Here is a 20,799-nt window from a genome sequence, read left to right as displayed (position 1 = left end):
ATTTAAACAGGGAACTCATTTAGTTTCTGTAATACGTGTTAATATTGGATTGAAGAGGAAGGGGGAAACACGGGCACTGAGCATTGCTATTTCTTTTAAAGAAAACACAATTATCAACTCTACCCCAGTAAAGGACTAAATGATGCAAGTATCTCTCTGGTACTATAGATTAAAATTAACAGTAGGTGGAAATAAGAGGAAGGATTGTGTTATCACAAGGAAAAGAGGGGCCAAGCTTATGCTCAGAGTCAATGAGAGCCTTGAAGATTCCCAGCAATCAAAGAAGCTGTCAGCTTATTTATTTGGAAACCAGAAGTGTGACTTTGCCTTCATTACAGATAAGGAAGGCATCCACTGGGGACATGGTAACAGATGCTGCCCAGTGCAAAATGTCACAATGCATGGCCTGTTCTCCCCTGTGACCTTGTTTTGTGGTCATAACAGGATACAGGAATCACTTTGAAATCCTCAAAAGCCCCTAGGCCTTGTGTTAAACCCCACAAGTATTTAGAGTCCCACAACTACGAAGCTGAATATCAAGAGAAAAAGACAGATTCCAAAAATGGTCTCAAAGTACCTCCTTGTTTAAGTTGGCTGCCAGGCAAATCAGTTCATCTCCAGCAGAACGGAAGCTGCCTTTTCAGGGAAGCGTGGCAGCTGCGGGTGAACACAAAGCAGCTCTGTGATGGTTGAAGCCAGGAAAGAAAACTGCCCCCTCCGAGTGGAATCACAGGAAGGAAACCGCCGTGGGCAGCAGGAGCAAGTGCAGTCCCTGGAGAAGAGCCGAAGGGGCCCAAGGGCCCGAGAAGGGCAGGATGCGATGCTGGGTGTGTGACTTCAGCCATGGAAGGGCCACCTGCCACCTGGGGGCTGGGCCGTCGGGCCTTTGGCTGTGGAGGGAAAAGTGTGGCCACTTGCTGGAGCTGGGAACGTGCAGTGATGAGCACTAGGACAAGACTACTGTGACAGAGAGACACAGAAGGTAAAACCGCCCGAGTACAGGCTGATCCACAGGACTGTGTCCTGGGAGAAGCCTCAGGGTGGATTTGGAAATGCAGAACAGGTTCATAAAATCCTCACACACCTGCCACATATTCAAGGAAGGTGCTGTTTACTTGATTGATTGTTTGTGCTGGTCCTGAACATCTGACATGATTTGTGCTTCTAAATGGGTGTTTGCCATTGACTATAACTATCTTGGAGTAATTTAACAAACAACAGTAGGTATTGGGGCAGGTCAGCGCATCTCCACCTGAAAGACAAAGGAAAGCCGTGAAGGCAGGGGCGGGCAGCTCACTTCTCTTTTTACAGAGCTCACGGGGCTCACTTCTCTTTTTACAGAAGTCCTGTCTGTGCTCAGTGAAGAGGACACTTTGTGTCACCTCCAGGGAAGGATGTACTGGGGTCCCAACTTCCCTTCAGGGTCCTAACACCTTCATTCCTTAGCCAGAGCATCAAGCATCAAGCACCTGACTGGGATGGCACATTCGGACAAAACCCCACATCCAGCTCAGGCCCAGCAGCCTCAGGAGGAAATCTAAGGCTAGCAGGGCACTCGTGCTGTAAGAACGGGGACTGTTCACAGCGCCAGGGAGAGGTGATCAGAACACACAAACTCACTGCTTCTGATTGCTTTAGAACTAAGGCCCTTTGTCTCATTATTTCACCTCAGGTACATTTTTGAAGGTTGCCAGGATTCACAGAAGGATGTAGTGGGTGAAAGGGGGACACAGCACTGCCCTATAGGGGCCTCCAGATGCGGTTTCTAGACACTCAGTAAAGTGATGGCCTTGGCTGGGAAATCCATCCACTGGGATGTCATCCTCCTGGAAACAAAACAGGGTTTAGACCAGCAGATCTCTGAGCTTTGCGGCTTTCAGATGAGAGACCAGTTGATCATGATTGGGCTGAACGTTGCTGATTTCACTTGTTCATCATTCACTTATTCCATGTGTCTGTAAGCCTGGAATGTGCGGGAGAGCTGGGGTAGCAGAGATCCCGTGAGGTGGCTGCGGCTCTAGAGCAGCCTCCACCACAATAAACAAACAGACACACAATTGATTTTGATGATGTTGATATAATGAAGGTAACTAACTTTAACATTTATCAGAAAAGTGTGACCTCTGCCTGCCATCTTACAATTTGAATCATTTAGGACCATGGCCGTCAGAGTCCACACCCAAAACCACTTACAACAGCTGGGTACTTCGAGCCAAAGTATTTCTTAACACAGCTGCTTCTGCTCAGGACCCCAAGGGAAATCAATAAATAGTTCCTCATATGAGCAGGCAAAATTATACTCTTTTTCCCTTCTCTGCTATGCTTTTGATGGGTTATTAAACCCTAAGATAATTATAGGATCCAATTCTGAAATTAAGACTTCTAAATAGTACCCTCCAAACCTGAAACGAGACTTTAATAAACGTCTGACAAATGCTCTGAATGACACGATGGTGGGTAACATTTTTCCCACCATCGATATGCGCGGTATCACATTTCATCATCTCATCGAGGCGTGAGGTGCACAAGGGAGAGCGGTTGAGGTTCCAGAAGTTTAGTTAATCTTCTCAAGTTCTTCCCTCTGATACACGGTGTCTACAAATTTCACACTTGGGTTTTTTAGTTGGAAATGCAGTTCTGTTTGTTGAAACAAAGGACACCAGCTCCCACACGGTTCATGCACAGGTGGCCTTACGTCCCGGTGAGCATCGGACCTCCCACCAATGGTCGGCCCCAGCAGCACAGCCTCTTGAGATAAACCCAGCCAGTTCCCTCACGGCAGCTGCTCCAGCAGCTGATGCTCAGTTTCCTCACGGCCCAGCTCTGCCCCGTGCTGCCTCTGCTGCCCCTCTGGCTTGTAAGCTGCTCTCTGCTGGGCTATTTCCTGCTTGTTCTGCTGTAGGAGGCACCAGCTCTCCGCAGAGTCAATGAGGGGTGACCCTCACTCAATTCCATGGGCAAAGGTGGAGGGAGAGACCTCACTTCACCAAGAAATCCACACTCGACTGTTATCAGATATCATGGAGAGATTCAAAAGTCAAGGGTAATCGTTAAGTGTCCCAGAAGGTCAGGTTTGAGAACCACCGTCTTGCAATAAACAGGGAGGAGCCCTGAACAGAGCAGCATTTGCTGTGCTTAATTTGCCTGAGGCAGCTGGTATGATGGAGAGTCCTGGAGGCTGAGGCTTGAGCAGAGCTCTCATCCCATTTACTCCAGCGGGAAAGGGCAGGTGAGGTGGGGGAAAGGCAGGGACCACGCCTCCTGTGCCTGCTGTCGGGGCACAGCAGAGTCCTGAAGGGATGGCTTCTCATTCCCAGTCGGGAACCCCTTTGGCCTCCCTGGGACCCTGTTCCTGGCTTTTCCCTCCATCAGTTGGGATGAGAATGTTTATCAAAGAATGGTGCTTACATGGCTTTCAGAGGTCCTTGAAGAAAAGCTGTTTTCTACGTCGTACTCAATATTTATTCCCAGAGCAGGATCGCTTGAAACTTAAAGCTGAAGACTGACACGAGACTAAATTCCACAAGCCATTTCATTCCCAAGTGTCCCAGCAAATACACGTCTCAAGTGCCCGATGTGAGCAGCTGTGCGAGTAAAGGTGATGCACGTCCTCTCCAACCCTTAGTGCTCCTGTGCTGATGAAGGATGCTGAACGCAATCATTATGGTAATGAGGAGGTAGACAGTGCAACCTCAGCTTCCCTCTGTGTTCAACAGCCTCCAACAGGGCAGGCTCCACACGTGCTGAGGCTGAGACCCAAGACTGGTGACTCAGCAGAGCAGAGGAGCATGTGTGTGTGAGATAGTGTGTGTGTGTCAGAGAGAGATTGGATGTGTGTGTGTGTGTCAGATTTCTAGTGCATGTTTGTGACCCTGTGAGACTGTCAATGTATCTTCATGAGTGTCTTGTGAGAGTGAGGCCGTGTTTGGTGCAAACATGTGTGACTGTGACTGTGTATATGTGTTCTGGGGGATGCAGAAGTAAGAAGAGCGATAGAGAGAGCCTCTTACACGCTTTTCCCAGGAAATAATGGACACTGGAATTTCGCCCAGTCCATGGATGCATGTCTTGATGAAGCCTCACTCTGCCCCGCAAAACTTGGGAAAGTGACGTGGCAACGCTTCAAAATGAAAAATGAAATCCCTGTAAACACAGCGCTCCCGGTGATCCTGCTCATCGGTGCGCTGCAGGGCCTTGATCTTGGTGGCAGCTCTTAGCTGACTGCATGGGTTCCCTTATCAAAGGAAAAAAAGCCAGCTAGAAATGTTGTACAATCTTCTTCTTACTTTATTTTTCAGCCTGTCTTTTCAGTCCCTTTACACTTTCAGAACGTACAATGTTGATCACTTCAGGTAAAAAAAAAAAAAAAATAAGTTATTTTTGAAAGAAAATGAAATGATTTAGAAAAGTACATTTGCTAATTTTATATTCTGCTTTCATACAGGTATTAAAGCAACTTAAGTAACAAAATCAGCATAAAAGCATAGAGATTTCTGAATTAGCTGTTTCTGTTTTGCCTTGAAGAAATCCCCCAGAGTTGGGCACTGAGAGCTTGTTGGAGGCTCTAACCAGGAGCCTCAGCTGCTGTTTGTCACCCTCGCGGGAAGAGCATTCCTCCTCCTTCCCTGGGGAAAGCCTCTCCCAGAAGGTTTTGCTGAGGAGCAGGGGGAGGACAGGGCTACACAGCCACCCCTTCTGCCAAATCTCTCTGAGGAAATAAGTGGTGACAGCTCAGGTCCCCCAAAACAGCTTCTTTCAATCCAGGACTTTCTGTAGAAGAGGTAAATGTGTTCACTTAGGGGGCAAGCAACCATACAGAAAACAGGAAGATGGATGCAACTGCTGGAACATTCCACAGATGAGAACCTCAGGCAGGGAGTCAGGACTCAAAGCTCCATCTTCAGGCTTTTGTCTTGAAGTGTGATTCAAGTTTTTACAATATTTTCATCCCTTATGGAAATACTCATTAATTTTTTGGGAAAACTTGTTTTAACTGTGAGCACTGAGGAGATAAGTTCGTGTTAGGAAGCTTGTTTGCCACAGATTTTTCACACCCAAGGAAGAGCTGCCAGTGGTATCACATCAACATTGGTTGAGTTATTCCAACAATGATGCTCAGCTAAGGCCCCAGGCAAGCAGGGGTGGAGAAGATTTTATCCTCCACCTTGGCTTTTGTCTTTGGTCCATTCTGTGGCTCTCTGCAGTGGCGGCGGCTGCTGTTCTGTGGGGAGACAACCTACAGGGAGAAGAGACGAAGCTGAGACAGGGAAACTTGTCACTCCTAAACTGTGACCTCACTGTGACATTTTCCTTTCTAAAAAATGAAAATAGTACTTGTTCTTCACTTCTCAAAAAAGACGTTGAAATGACTGAGAAAATTGGAAGTACTGTCTATGATTTGTTTCTTCATGGATTTTCACTTTTGTGATCTCCCAGTTTTAAGATTAAAGACAGAACCAAAGAGAAGATGTCTGGTAGTACTGTGAAAAGCATTTTACAGTCATTTCTAACATATACAGTGGCCAAGATATTTTCATTTCTAAAAAGAACGGCATCTGCAGAGAGACTCTTGCCTTGAGCTTTTCTTAGCGACTCAAATAGAGACCCAAGGTGTCTAAAACCTCTTAACTGAAGAATGTGCGTGTCAGGGGACAAGGGGAGTGACATTCCAGATATTTGTGACACCTCTGGAAAATTATCTTTGTCATCTGTAGAAGGCATCTCTTAATGTTTCTATGCAAACACCCACGAGCATGTCCTAGTTTTCCTTCAGCCTCAGAAAAGCACCCAAAGATTCTGTAGCGTTAGGCATATGCTACAAAGCATTAAGAGGGAAAGAAGATAAAACAGATTCCACATTGATATTCAGTGTGTTTTTCATTATTAGGTCAAGTATATTCAGAGTATCAAACTTTTGTATTGCTTTGTAATGATCACACCTTGAATCCAGGAAGAAATGCATCTTCTTCAATGGAGCTGAGAATAAGTATCTCAGTTTAAGCTGGTTTTGATTTGTTATTCATTGAAAACAAAGCAAGTTGTTGGTTTTTAATAAATGTTAAGACCAATCAGTAAAAAGTAAGTTGGACTTATGAAACGGTCCATTCGGGACTCATAGAATATAGATGAACTAAAGTGTTTTTAGCAAAGCACCTGAAAGGTTGAAAACATGTTGTTTCTGGAATGCCTGGAGATTTAAAGCACAAGGGCTAGAAAAGAAAACAAAGGAAAATTCAATTCGGATTTATCAACAACATGAAGCCAGGAGACATGAAGCTGGAAAATAAGCAAGCTAATTACCATCAATGAATAATAAATTAGACCTCCACTAAACAGAACAACATTTATTTAAGTAGAAATAAAAATGAAAGTACTTCTTATATTGCCCATAATGTTGCACAGCCATTTTAGTTTCTTTATATATTCACTGGCTTTATATTATTTTGGAAAACATAATATCGGCTCTCTATACACTGAAACAAAAAGGTACATTTGAGGACTTTAGGAGGATATCACATCCTGCCTGCACTCAGAAAAAAACATTGCTCCTGAGGAAAAATTGCTGCTCTTAAATTTGCTGTTGCATTTTTTAGCTAAGAAGCGAAGATTCCTTAGTGGAAGGGGAATGGGACAAGGCTTAGATCTTCCAACTGCTCTAAAAGAAATTTAAAACTAGAGTAATTGTAGGTAGTAATTCCAAATAATACAAAATATTTAAACTCTTGTTCCAGTAAAAGTGTCTTCTGTTTGTAAAGTAGAATTTTGAGTTTAAATTGTTGAAAATTAATGTTGAATTATTTTTTAAATACATTGAGAAAGACACATGTCCCATTTTGTGTCCATTTATTCGTATGTGCTCTGTGTCTTAACCCGTACACATTTAATTTTATATGTGTATGTATTCTATACATTATTAAATATTCGATGTGCATTTATAAATAGTATATTTAGATATATACATGTCCATACATGTATATGTAAATATCTGAAAGAAAGATCATTAAATTTTTCTGTGCACTGAACACTGATATTTCAAGTGATTTGTTTCTTTTTTGTGCTTCTCTGTGATGTAAAAGTCTTTGTAAAATCATCATGTATTTATCTATGTCACAAGGAAAAAATGTTAGACATTTTTGTTAGGGGAAAAAATGTAACTGCTTAATGTGTGGGAAACAGATCTGGCTTTTTCTCCTGTATATCCTTCTCTATAATATAATAGACTTTCTTAGGGCTTTTAAGAAATGAAATACCTTTCTCACCCCTAGACACCACCTCCATTTTAAACTAATAGGGGAAAACTAAAATTATTATTGTTTCAATTTTATTTCTTTATAGTCAGCTACTGTATTTTTTAAGAGCATAAACCATATTTGCCTAGAACCAAATCATTCTCTGTAGATGATTCTTGCAAACTGGATTGATGTGTAAGAAGCATATTCTGATCCACACAAGATAGATGGTTCAATATCAGGGCCAGATGTGAAGCTCAATAATTCAAAAATCTTCATTCAAATCAATGACTGAAGAGCGAAAAAGCTCCCGACACACACCCCCGACACACACATCCAACTCCATAGGATGGCTTTGGCTTTTCCCAGCACATGGAGAAAATATTTTTTTTAAAAACAAAATCCTTAAAAGCCTAAGGGGTTTTAGTTTGTTTAATTAATTGCCAAAGCTGACACCAGAAATAGGAAAGTTCTCCTCATCACAGTCCTAGTTGGAGACAAAGCACTGGAATTAAGGTCAATATTACCAGCACTGGTTAAGCTGCTTTTATCTTTTTCTTTTTGCCTTAGTACATTTTTTTCATAACTGCTTGTAATTTTTGTTCAAAATAAAATGCTGCTTTTACTCATTTGCTACAAAATATTTCTAATGTAAGACAAATTCAGGGTAAAATGAATTTAATTTCTTCCTATGCACAGATTAGTGAAGGCAGAAACTTCTGACAAAAGTTCAGCACTAAAGGTTATACGAAAAAGAATCACAAAAAGAGAATGACAGCAGGAAATATTAAATACAAGAAAACCTGCTCTAAACAAACATGGTACATTGATATGTTGATTTCATAGCATTTCCAATACCAACAGTAAAACTGTTGTACAAGGTGCCTATAATATTTTGAAAGGAAGTCAAAGGATTCAGGCACAATGGAGAGAAATCTCCACAGGTGGAGGCTGATGCCCTTGGTGTTGGCGCCGGAATTGGCAACCGGGCCTGGGTCCCAGGGTTCCCGCGGCTCAGCGGATGCTCGTGAGTGTTCACCCAAGGGCCTGACATCAGTGGGCTGTGGTCATGGTGAGTGACGTCATCCAGGGCAGGAGGAGGGCGGACCTTCGGTACCAGAGTCACTTACAGGAACGAAAACACACAAACCAGTATGTGCGTGACACAGAATGTCCCACACAGGGGTTGGGTCTCGGAAGGGCCCCCCTACAATCCACCCATTGCCCCACCTGGGACTCTGCATCAATAGAGAAGTAAATGGGTAGATGCCTCCTTGGAGCATCACCCTCATTCCTGATGAGGACCTGTGGGGCAGACATGCTGGGCAGCAGATGCACCTAAAGAGGACAGGGACAAGGCTGAGTGAGCCCGCCCAGCTCATTCTTCCAGAGATCCAGCTCAGGCTCGGGTGAGGAGGCTGAAGTAAGCAGCACTCACACTAGGAGCTCCCTTCCCAGTGGGAGAATCGAGGTAGGCCCAAGGCTTTCCCCCTCACACACAGCCATTAGGGTTAGATGCCCCGACCTTGACTCTCACCTATGACACATCCAGTTGGCTGAGAACCTTGCCTGATTCCCACAAGATTCCCTTTTCTCATACACAGAGGGGGAGCACAGTTAAATATGTAAAATACCTAGCAGATGCTTAAGAAATGGAAGCCAATATAGAAATTGTCACACTATGCCTGTGCAAGTTTTAATCTTGCACCAAATGCAGTCATCTTGTTTCACTGATAGCTACTCACCCATAAACATCTGTTCAGCCTGTGGTTGCCCCCACACTGCCCCTCCACTCCGCCTGTCTGTGCAGATGCTAACAGAAATTAAAATTCCTGGGCAAGGATAGTGGAGCACTTTCAATCAAATGCATGCAAGTAAAACTAGTCTATAGCCAGATTTCACAACCCCTGCCCCCTGAAAAAAACCCTCTTGTCAAGTCTATCTTCTTAATGTGAACAAACATGCTGCCTTTGTCCACCTTACGGGATGCAACCATGGGGCAGCCCCTCTTACCTATACCCTTGGATAGTCTCTGGTCACTGGTCCGCTTCTTCCAATCTCTACCCCAGCTAATCCCAAGTGATTCTTCTAAAAATGCCAATCAATTCAAAGATTTCTGTCTGCCGCAAGTCAAAATCTAAGCCTTGCACCACTCTTTAACTTCATCAAATGCAGTCGCCGCCTGGAATCCTGGGCTCCAACCATGCTTGTCTTCCAGATGGGTCAGTTTCTGCCCTTCCTCTGGGCCTTGGTGTCCTCTCGTCTACACACTGTCCTCCTCCTCTGGCCTGGTACACTTTCACCAGTTTGTTTTTGTTTTACCTAACTGGGTACTGTCAATTCTCAGATTAGAGTGACTTTTTCAGGAAAGCATTTCTTCACCTCCTGGTGCTGAAATAAGTACTTTTATTCAAGCCATCACTTCGCATGTGACACTATGCTATCACTTAGTTTTCAGCTGTCCCTCTCACTAGACTGGACACTCCTCAAGAGCACAGAAGGAATAATTTCATGAGCATTTTCACTGCCTGGCACAGGGAAGACAGGCACAGGGTGTGTCTTCAGTAAACATTTATCCAAATCCACTCAGCATTGAATGAATGAATGAATGAATGAATGGGATATAAGTATGTGACTGTACTTTAGTGACTCTCTGCTGTTCCCAATCAATATTTCCATTGTTCCAATCACTGTTTTTCCCATCCGCAGGTTATCTATTTATAATTTTTTTCATTCCCCTACCCCTGGTTTATTCAGAGGTTCACTCACTCCTCTATATTGAATGGCCAGAATAAGACTCAAAGTCAGGGTCACTGTTGGTACATGATGGTGCAATTAGTAGACGTCTCAGTGTGAAGATTAAAACTTACACATAGAGCAAGACTCTGTTAAAAAAAAAAACTTGCAGAATCCACCTGGTGAATTCCTTTCAGAATTGTTTCTTTTAGAATTTCTTCCTTGTAGATTTCTCTTCTTTCATACACTATTTTTAAATCCTTCTCTTTGTATATCATAATTATCTGTCTCATTTTGGTTTGATTAATGTCTACTAAGCCTTTCACTTAGATAGTTTCAGTTCTCAGCTATTTAGGACACAGCCAACACCTGGGAAGATTTCTTCCTTTTGGAAGGACCGTCAGCACCAGGGCAGAATGCAGAAGGCGGGAGGAAAGAAATGCATGACTTAGACAAGTTGTGCAAGGAGAAGGATGCAGTGTCTCCCAAGGCGCTTTTCTTTAGTGTTTGCTCATCTTATCTCTCCATAAACTGTGGGGGTAAAGGGAAGCAATGGAGTGCCTCAAGGACAGGAGCACCTAGGTGAAAGAAAGCAGGAGACAGAGGTTTTCATCCAGGGTGCTTTGGCCTTCCTGTCCCATTTGGTACCAAAATTTTGCCTCTTACACTTGGACCAGACCAGGATCATCAGGTCATGTTCCAACACTGGAACAATTTGGGCCTACATTGAAAATAATAACCTAAACATGCATTTGCTGAACTTGCCAGCTCTGTCTCCCTGAGGCCTCTGCACACAGATGTCCACAGGCAGCTAGCAGAGTTTGCAGAGATCCTGGACCTCAGCCATTCAACAACGTCTTCCCATCATAGAGAATAATAACATCTCTTCTCATGATAAGTGATCTTCCCTCACCTAGTGCCTTTGACCCCATTTATCTTACCTTGTACCCTCAAGTTTTTAAAGCTGTGTCAGCTGTTTCTCCCTTTCCAGGGCCCCTTCCACGAGCATCCAAACGTACTCAATTTCTCGCCACCTTAAAAATAATTATTTCCCCAGCCGTATCCTTCCTTCTCCTTCTTTTACAGTTGACCTATTTCTCCCCTTCAGTCCTGTCAAATTTCCAGTTTTCTATAGTCACCATATCTAGTATGTCTTCCCTTCCATTCATTGACCAAACTGCAAATCACCTCTCTTTCTTTTTCTTTCTTTCCTTTCCTTCCTTCCTTCTTTCTTTCCTTCTTTCCTTCCTTTCCTTCCTTCCTTCCTTTCCTTTCCTTCCTTCTTTCTTTCCTTCTTTCCTTCCTTTCCTTCCTTCCTTTCTTTTCCTTTCCTTCCTTTCCTTCCATCCTTCCTTGCTTTCCTTTCCTTCCTTCCTTCTTTCTTTCCTTCCTTCCTTTCTTTCCTTCCTTCCTTTCCTTCCTTCCTTTCCTTTCCTTCCCTTCCTTCCTTCCTTTCCTTTCCTTCCTTCCTTCCTTCCCTCCCTCCCTCCCCTCCTTCCTTCCCTTCTCCTTCCTTCCTTACTTACTTTCCCTTTTCCTTCCTTCCTTCCTTACTTCCCTTCCCGTCTCCTTCCTTCCTTCATTCCTTCCTTCCTTACTTACCTCTCTTCCCTTCTCCTTCCTTCCTTCATTCCTTCCTTCCTTACTTCCCTTCCCTTCTCCTTCCTTCCTTTCCTTCCCCTTCCTTCCTTCTTCTTTCTTTCCTTCCTTCCTTCCTTCTTCTTTCCTTCCCTTCTCCTTCCTTCCTTCCCTTCCCTTCTCCTTCCTTCCTTCCCTTCCCTTTTCCTTCCTTCCTTCCTTCCTTCTTTCTTTCTTTCTCTCTCTCTCTCTCTTTTCTTTTCTTTTCTTTCTTTCTTTCTTTCTTTCTTTCTTTCTTTCTTTCTTTCTTTCTTCTTTCTTTCTTTCTTTCTTTCTAGAATCTCTCTCTGCTTCCCAGGCTGGAGTGCAGTGGCACAATCATGGTGCACTGCAGCCTTGAACTCCTGGACTCAAAGTAATCCTGTCATCTCAGCATCCCAAGTAGCTGGGATTATAGGTATGAGCCACTGCACCCAGCCTCAAACTGAAAATTCTGTAATTCCCATCTGTCTTCTGAAATCATCCCTGCTAAGGTCAACAGTTACCTAAGGTCATCAGTTACCTAACTATCTTCCTTTGTTTTTGTTTTTTTTCTTTTCCATTCAGGAAACATTTACTAATCTAGTTGTCAGGTTGTTATTACTACATTACTAGATCATTTCTGCAGAAGAGTGTTGGGGAGATAGGGTAGATGAAAAATTATAGTACCAGATTACCTGGTTTCTGCCTCTGAGGGGCAAACAGTCAGTCATCTGCACAGCCAAAGGCTAAACAAATAATGACTGCAACTCTAGGCAGGCTCCTGACCCCTGAGTAACCACAGCCAGGGAAGGGAGGCAGTCAGTGAGACCAGCTTAATGCTCTCACAAGTTCTCTTCACTAAGGCATAGTGATTTTTAAAAATATTTATTATCTCCTTGTGGGTTTATCCTTACTGCAATTCATTTTTATGAATCTTCTCTTTGGCTTTCTTTCTGAAAAACAGCTTGATGTTTAAGCAGCCAATCCTGCAAGACTTGTGTTCTCACAGCTGTCAAGGGACTGAGTCCAAGTGTTAATATTAATTTGCAACTATCCTACAGGGGAGAAATGTGTATGCTGCCAGAAGTATCAGAATACCCTCATAGCAAGACCTATTTTAAAATTTATTGCATCATGGTTTTTTCCAATTCACTGAATATTTCCCAGAGCAGAAATAAATTTAAATGTGATTATTTCTTAGAATTATCTGTTCACCACCAAAACACCCTACTTCATTTAATCTAAAATTGACTGCAATTTAAGCTGTAATGCACATATTTTATGAAATGCTATAGTGTGAAGCAAACCTTAAAGAATCACAGGTTGTGAGTGGTATTGTGTGGATCACCCCAGCATCTGGGTGCCTCTTGGGAGCCAGACAAATTCCCATGATCTGCAGCTCTGAAGGTAGAAATCAATTAGTGAAAGAGAGAGGGAAAGATAGAGATAAAAACATTTTTAAATCAATTTTATTCTCTCTACTTTCTCTATTTGAGAGACAGCTGAAGTGTATGGCATTCATAGGTCACAACTTCATTATAGCCATAAAAATATTATGGAAAAAGATGCATTCAGGTTTAGAAAACTAGATTACTTATTAGAGTTCAATAAGCTACTTCTGATACAGCTTGTCTTAACTTTAAACTTGGTGTTTCTAATAAACCCAAAGTGAAGCACAAAATGAGAAACCTACTGAGGTCTGTGCCAATGAGCCAAAGCTAGAGAGATGAAATAAGAAGGTACCCGGGGAACACCTCTACCATGCAACTGAGAACCCTTGATGAGAGACTGAGGAAGCCAGGGTACCAGGAGGGGCCTAGAAGGCTCCTTTCAAAGGATTGCTTTATACCAGGAGATGGCCCACCCACGGAGGAAACTAAAGGAAAATCTCATAGCATATCACAGATTTGAAGGCCTCCCTTGGAAGAAGGAGGTGACTTATTTCGGCCTGCTCCAAACCTCCAAACTACAAAATAAGTTTAACTTTGACAGAGTAAGAATTCATTTAAATAAACACACATTTAAAAATATTTCAAAGCCTTTTTTTTTTTTTTTGAGATGGAGTCCTGCTCTGTTGCCCAGGCTGGAGTGCAGTGGCACGATCTCGGCTCACTGCAACTTCCTGGGTTCAAGTAATTCTCTTTCCTCGGTCTCCCCAGTAGCTGGGACTACAGGCATGCGCCACCACGCCCAGCTAATTTTTTTTTTTTATTTTTAGTAGAGACAGGGTTTCACCGTGTTAGTCAGGCTGGTCTTGAACTCCTGACCTCAAATGATCTGCCCACCTCAGACTCCCAAATTGCTGGGATTACCATAGCTCTCTCAGGTCTCTCCAATTTTATGATTCTGTCCAACTACAATTTTGGAGGGAGATAATACAATAGCCAAAAATTTTGGGGGCAAAAAGCGTAGACATGCCATGCCATCACAAGGAGTTGGCAGTTGTTTTGGTAAAGGGCCTGATAATATTTAGTATTTGCAGGTCACGCCATCTCTGCTGCAATTGTTCAACTCTGCTGCTGCAGCAGAAAAGCAACTACAGACTATACGTAACATAGGTGTGGCTGTGTTGCAATAAAACTATCTACAAAAACAGACTTGGCCTGCAGACCATAGTTTGCCAATGTTGTTTTATAATATTAAATTGTGTTCTGAACTATATGTAACTATCAGCAGAATCTAAAGCCTGAAGTTGTTTATGGAACACTCTGGCCCACCTCCCATGTGGGCCATGTGTAGTTGTGGCCTCAGTGGATGCTCAAGGTTCACATCAGGTAGGTGATAATCACCTTCCACTCGGCTGCGCTCAGCACCACACAGAACCATAGTCAGAATCCCACATTCTGTTCTTGGGTTCAGAGACAAGGCCACACTGGAGAATGTTCCAACGAGACCAACTACAGCTGAGACAGCTAAGCCAGCTTTGTCACCTGAAGAAAAGTTGAATGAAGACAAGAAGTTGAAGGCAGCCAGCACATTAGCCCCAGATATTTTACCTGAATCCAAGTCTCTAGCAAATCCTAATGTGAAAAGATTCTCATTTATATGCAGGACAGTTACTTGAAACTTTGGGTAGGTAAATTTTCCCTCAATATAAGGAAGACCTTGACAAAAATTGGAGCTGCCTCGCAATGCAATTGGTTGCCTGTGGATGTTTCTCTTTCACTCAGGGTGCTGCGTGAAGACCAAGCTAGTGCTCTGAAATTAAACTAACTGAATGGTTTTGATCTTTTTCTCTACTTTTAAATAAAAACTTAATACATTTTGTCATTTTGGATTTCCTTTGGATTTCCTCTCGTTTTTTGTTTTTTTGTTTGTTTGTTTGTTTGTTTTGTAATTTAGGCAAAGATCTCTGACATGTCCTAGAGACATTTTCCCCATAGTCTTGGGGATTAACATTTTAACTTCTCCTTACTCATGCAACATTCTGTAGCCAGCTTAAATTTCTCCTCAAAAAAAGGAATTTTATTTTCTATTGCATTGTCAGGCTGCAAATTTTCCAAACTATTATGCTCTGTTTTCCTTTTAAAATTGAATCCCTTTAACGGAACCCAACTAACCTCTTGAATGCTGTGCTGCTTAGAAATTTCTACTGCTAGATACCCTAAATTATCTCTCTCAAGTTCAAAGTTCCACAAATCTCTAGGACAGGGGCAAAATGCCACCAGTCTGTTTGCTAAAATATAACAAGAGTCACCTTTGCTCCAGTTCCCAATGAGCTCCTCATCTCCATCTGAGACCACCTCAGCCTGGATTTTATTGTCCATATTATCAGCATTTTGGTCAAAGTCATTCAACAAGTCTCTAGGGAGTTCCAAACTTTCCCACATTTTCCTGTCTTCTTTTCAGCTCTCCAAACTGTTCCAACCTCTGCCTGTTACCCGGTTCCAAAGTTGCTTCCACATTTTTGGTACCTTTTCAGCAGCATCCCACTCTACTGGTACAAATTTACTGTATTAGTTTGTTTTCACACTGCTGATAAAGACATCCCTGAGCCTGGGCAATTTATAAAAGAAAGAAGCTTATTGGACTTACAGTTCCACATTGCTGGGGAGCCCTCACAATCAAGGTGGAAGGAAGGCAAGGAGAAGCAAGTCACATATTACATGGATGGCAGCACGCAAAGAGAGAGAGCTTGAGCAGGAGAACTCTTCTTTTTAAAACCATCAGATCTCATGGTACTTATTCACTACCATGAGAACAGCTCAGGAAAGACCTGTCCCCATGATTCAATTACCTCCCACTGGCTCTCCCCGACAACAGGTAGGAATTCAAGATGAGATTTGGGTGGGGACACAGCCAAACCGTATCACAGAGTAAATCAAATGAAATCCAATATGACTGGTGTGGTTACAGAAAAAAGGAAATTTGGACACAGAGACCAATATGAAGACACAGGAAGAAGATGGCAATTTATAAGTCAAGGAGAGAGGCCTGGAACAGAGCCTTCCCCCATAGCCTCAGAGGGAACCAACACTGCTGATACCTTGATCTTGAACTTCTAGCTTCCAGAACTGGTATTTAAGAACCTGGTTTGTGGTCTTCGTTACAGCAGCATCAGTAGATTGATACAGATGGTGAACAACTTACCCAGAACTTGGAAGATCAGAGCCTCATAGATGCCCAGCTTATCCAACAGGTGGGATGTTGGCATTGTTCTCCCCAAAGGTAAAATATTATTTTTTCAATATAAAACTGTCCTTTTTGTTGCTCCCCAAAGCTTCACATAACTACTTTGCCCATTGCTTTAACTTTTTTTTCCAGCCACACCCAGTGATTTTTTTTCTTTTTTTTTTAAGTTCTGGGATACATGTGCAGAACTTGCAGGTTTGCTACATAGGTATACATGTGCCATGGTGGTTTGCTGCACCTATCAACGCATCACCTAGGTTTTAAGCCCTGCATGCATTAGGTATTTGTCCTAATGCTCTCCATCCCCTTGCCCTCCACCCTCTGACAGGCCCCAGTGCGTGATGTTTCCCTCCATGTGTCCATGTGTACTCATTGTTCAACTCCCACTTATGAGTGAGAACATGCAGTGTTTGGTTTTCTGTTCCTGTGTTAGTTTGCTGAGAATGATGGCTTCCAGTTTCATCCATGTCCCTGCAAAGTATATGAACTCATTCTTTTATATGGCTGCATAGTATTCTATGGTGTATATGTGCCATGTTATCTTTATCCAGTCTATCATTGATGGGCATTTGGGTTCGTTCCAAGTCTTTGCTATTGTAAATAGTGCTACAATAAACATTATATGTGCGTGTGTCTTTACAGTAGAATGACTTATAATCCTTTAGGTATATACCCAGTAATGAGATTCCTGGGTCAAATGGTATTTCTGGTTCTAGATCCTTGAGGAATCGCCACACTGTCTTCCAACATGGTTGAACTAATTTACACTCCCACTAACAGTGAAAAAGCATTCCTATTTCTCCACAGCCTCGCCAACATCTGTTTCCTGACTTTTTAATAATCTCCATTCTAACAGATGTGATATGGTATCTCATTGTGGTTTTGATTTGCATTTCTCTAATGATCAGTGATGATGAGCATTTTTTCATATGTTTTTTGGCCACATAAATGTCTTCTTCTGAGAAATGTCTTCTCATATCCTTTGCCTGCTTTTTGATGGGGTTGTTTTTTCTTGTAAATTTCTTTAAGTTCCTTGTACATTCTGGATATTAGACTTTTGTCTGATGGGTAGATTGCAAAAATTTTCTCCCATTCTGTAGGTTGCCTGTTCACTCTGATGATAGTTTCTTTTGCTGTGCAGAAGCTCTTTAGTTTGATTAGATCCCATTTGTCAATTGTGGCTTTTGTTGCCATTGCTGTTGGCATTTTAGTCATGAAGTCTTTGCCCAGCCTATGTCCTGAATGGTATTGCCTAGATTTTCTTCTAGGGTTTTTATGGTTTTGGGTTTTACATTTAAGTCTTTAATTCATCTTGAGTTAATTTTTGTATAAGGTATAAGGAAGGGGTCCAGTTTCTGTTTTCTATATATGGCTATACCCATGGCTTTAACTTTTTAAGAAGTTCACTAGGATCTAGAATATATAAATATCCCCCAAATAGAAAAGTAGGATGATCGTATTCAGAAATACATTTTTCTAAGTTAAGTTTTCTATATCCAAATATTTCTGATTACAGATATCTCATGAAACTATAGTTTGGAGAATCAATGATCATTTAACTAGTCTTCATTATTTGTTTTTTGTTAGTTTTTTCTTTACCTTTCACATTATACTTTAATGAGGCTTTGTTATTGATGGATAACTAATTGACCAATAGAGCGTCCTGTTCAGAATGTGCAGCTTTTAATCTGCTGAAATCTCCAGATGTTATACTGTACTTTGTCACCACCCAAGATAATGGAAATCATTAAAAAGTCAGGAAACAAGAGCTTCTGGAGAAGATGTGGAGAAATAGGAACACTTTTACACTGTTGGTGGGACTGTAAACTAGTTCAACCATTGTGGAAGTCAGTGTGGCGATTCCTCAGGGATCTAGAACTAGAAATACCATTTGGCCCAGCCATCCCATTACTAGGTATATACCCAAAGGATTATAAATCATGCTGCTATAAAGACACACGCACACATATTTTTATTGTGGCACTATTCACAATAGCAAAGACTTGGAACCAACCCAAATGTCCAACAATGATAGACTGCATTAAGAAAATGTGGCACATATACACCATGGAATACTATGCAGCCATAAAAAATGATGAGTTCATGTCCTTTGTAGGGACACGGATGAAGCTGGAAAAAGTATTCTTTATGAACTAATAAGTGGCCTCACTGAACCTGCCCCTGCCTTGATTTTGATCTTTGCAGCCTCCAGAGCTGTGAGAAATAAATTTATGATGTTGATAAGTTACCCAGTCTAAGTTATTTTGTTATAGCAGCCTGAATGGACTAAGACAGTATCATCATTCATCAAAGATTCTCTCTTAATTGCCTGTTTACCTGCAGCAAGATTATCATCATTGTTTATCAGCCACAGGAGGCCTCTTAAACTCTAAACATAGTGCTCTGGAAATCAGCTCTGCCTGCCTTTCAGGGTTTTGATGCAACAAAACATCTCTCACCTTTGTACCTTCTTAGCACAGTCATCCCAAAACAGGGGTAATTGCTGCATGTTTCCAGGTCCTCCCTGAGAACACAGTCAACTGTGGAGGATGTGGAGAGATGTCAGCATCACCTAGAACATCAGCCTCCCTCACACCTGGGTTAAAGTAGGCACTTCCCCTGCTTTTAGTGAGTCTTAGCAAGAAAGAAATTTTCTGTCCAATAGCAATGTTTCTCAAAATCTTCCCCCTTAAACTATCCCTTGGGGAAAAGAGAAAGAAATGGACCACTGACATATGCAAGTGTCAGTGCAGCTTCAGAAAAAGTAAAATTCATATTTAAATCTTCATGTTTCACCGATAAAAGTCATGTTTCACCCGTATGTTACTACTTACCATATTGTTTATAAAAATGATTTTTAAGTAATGCAGAAACTTTCATTACATAAACTGCAAGAAAAATTGCTGACATTTTATCTTCATGTATTTTCTGACAAGTGTGTCTATCTTTTAGAAATTACAAAACTAAAATGTGAACAAGTTTGAGAGCTAAAAAATCTAGGGGGGACTCTGTTATATGGGAGTCCCTACACTTTTTTGAGCTTTACATAAAAAAGGATCTTACAATAAATATTGGAGAAGAATTGCCTTATACTTCTGGCAGGGAGAGAGGAAAATGGACCATTTTGAAATATGGCAGAGTATTCTGTTTTTCTTAACGAGGACTTCCCTCAGAAGAAACTAGCTAACCAGATCTAACCTGCTGGAGTTTATCAGAGCCTAGCTGACCTCAGGGAAAAGAAATGCCCAACTTTGGCTCCCTTCTAGGCATTCTGTTCCACCTAAGAGGAAAAAGGGTGGAACATAATAATCACATATGAAGATCTCTGTTCAGAGGTATAGGTGCACTGAAAGGTTGAAACCTAATTACAGGACTAGAGAATGCATCTCCTCCCACCACAACTTACCATAACATTACTAAAGGCAGATTTACAGCAGTTAATTATACCCAGAATATCATGTCCAACTCTCATGAGAAAATTACAATACCCATTAAAAGACAAAAAGGTACAGTTTAAAGAGATAGAACAAGCATCAAAACCAGACTCAGCTATGGCAGGGATATTGAAATTATCAGACCAGGAATTTGAATTTATAATAGTTAATATTTTACGGACTCTAATGGATAAAATAGATAGCATGCAATAACAAATTCACAATCTAAGCAGAGAGATGGAAATAATAAGAAAGAACAAAAAAAAAGGAATGCCAGGGAGCAAAAACAACATAACAAAAATAAAGAATATTTTATTGGCTTATTAATACAGTACACATGACTAAGGAAAAAAACACTCTGAGCCTAAGAATATTTCAGTAGAAACTTCCAACACTAGAAGAAAGCAAAAACAAAAAAGTCTGAAAAAAATAAACAATTTTTTTATGGAAGAGGGAGGCAAGATGGCCTACTAGACAAAGCCAGGAGGAATATCTGCCACTAAGAGACCAGGACATCAGGATAACTGGCACACTCTGAGAAGATCTTCAGAGGAAAGGCATTGCAAGTAGATGAAGGGTGGATACAGATGCTAGACTGAAGTAGGAATGAAGCTAGGAACCCCACAGGGAGCTACCAAGCACCAGGACTCATTCCTGAATGCCAATGACTCCTATGAAAGAGGTGAGTTGAACAGATGAAGAGTGGTTTGCTTTCACCAGAGACCTCTAGAATCCTAAGAGCAAGAGACCCTGCAACACCCACAGAAACTTGAGCTGGCAGGCAGAACTGCTTAGAGAGGTGTACAGACAGAACTCCAGCCAGTGTGGAGCCCAGAGTGTTTGGTGCAGGAGCACCTGCAGTGCAGCATGGCCTGGGATGCCCATCCCACAAGGCTCACCTTGCTCCCTTAGGAGACTTTAAGCAAACTAAGTTTTATAAGTAAAGTAAAAATAAGATCTTTTTCAGACAAGCAAATGCTAAGAGAATTAGTTACCACTGGGCCTGCCTTACAGTAAGTCCTGAAGACAGTGCTAAATATTGAAAAAAAAAAAAAAAAAAAAAAAAAAAAAAGACTGTTGCCAGCTACTACAAAAACACACTTAAGTACATAGACCAGTAACAGTATAAAGAAGCCACACAAACCAAGTCTGCACTGTAACCAGCCAAC

At 41.8% G+C, this 20,799-nt stretch overlaps 1 long non-coding RNA gene across 1 annotated transcript in view; it reads right to left on the bottom strand.

The window, feature by feature from the left end:
• Positions 1-2,057: 2,057 nt before the first annotated feature.
• Positions 2,058-20,799, bottom strand: part of LOC134810051 (uncharacterized) — a 39,395-nt gene continuing 20,653 nt past the window's right edge. Inside the window, exon 2 of the long non-coding RNA XR_010157139.1 lies at positions 2,058-5,236. This is a non-coding gene — a long non-coding RNA (uncharacterized LOC134810051). The remainder of the gene's footprint in view (positions 5,237-20,799) is intronic.

The sequence above is a fragment of the Pan troglodytes genome, chromosome 4 (assembly GCF_028858775.2).
Source record: "Pan troglodytes isolate AG18354 chromosome 4, NHGRI_mPanTro3-v2.0_pri, whole genome shotgun sequence".
In the NCBI taxonomy this organism is placed as follows: Eukaryota; Metazoa; Chordata; class Mammalia; order Primates; family Hominidae; genus Pan; species Pan troglodytes.
This window is presented reverse-complemented; position numbering and strand designations above follow the sequence as displayed.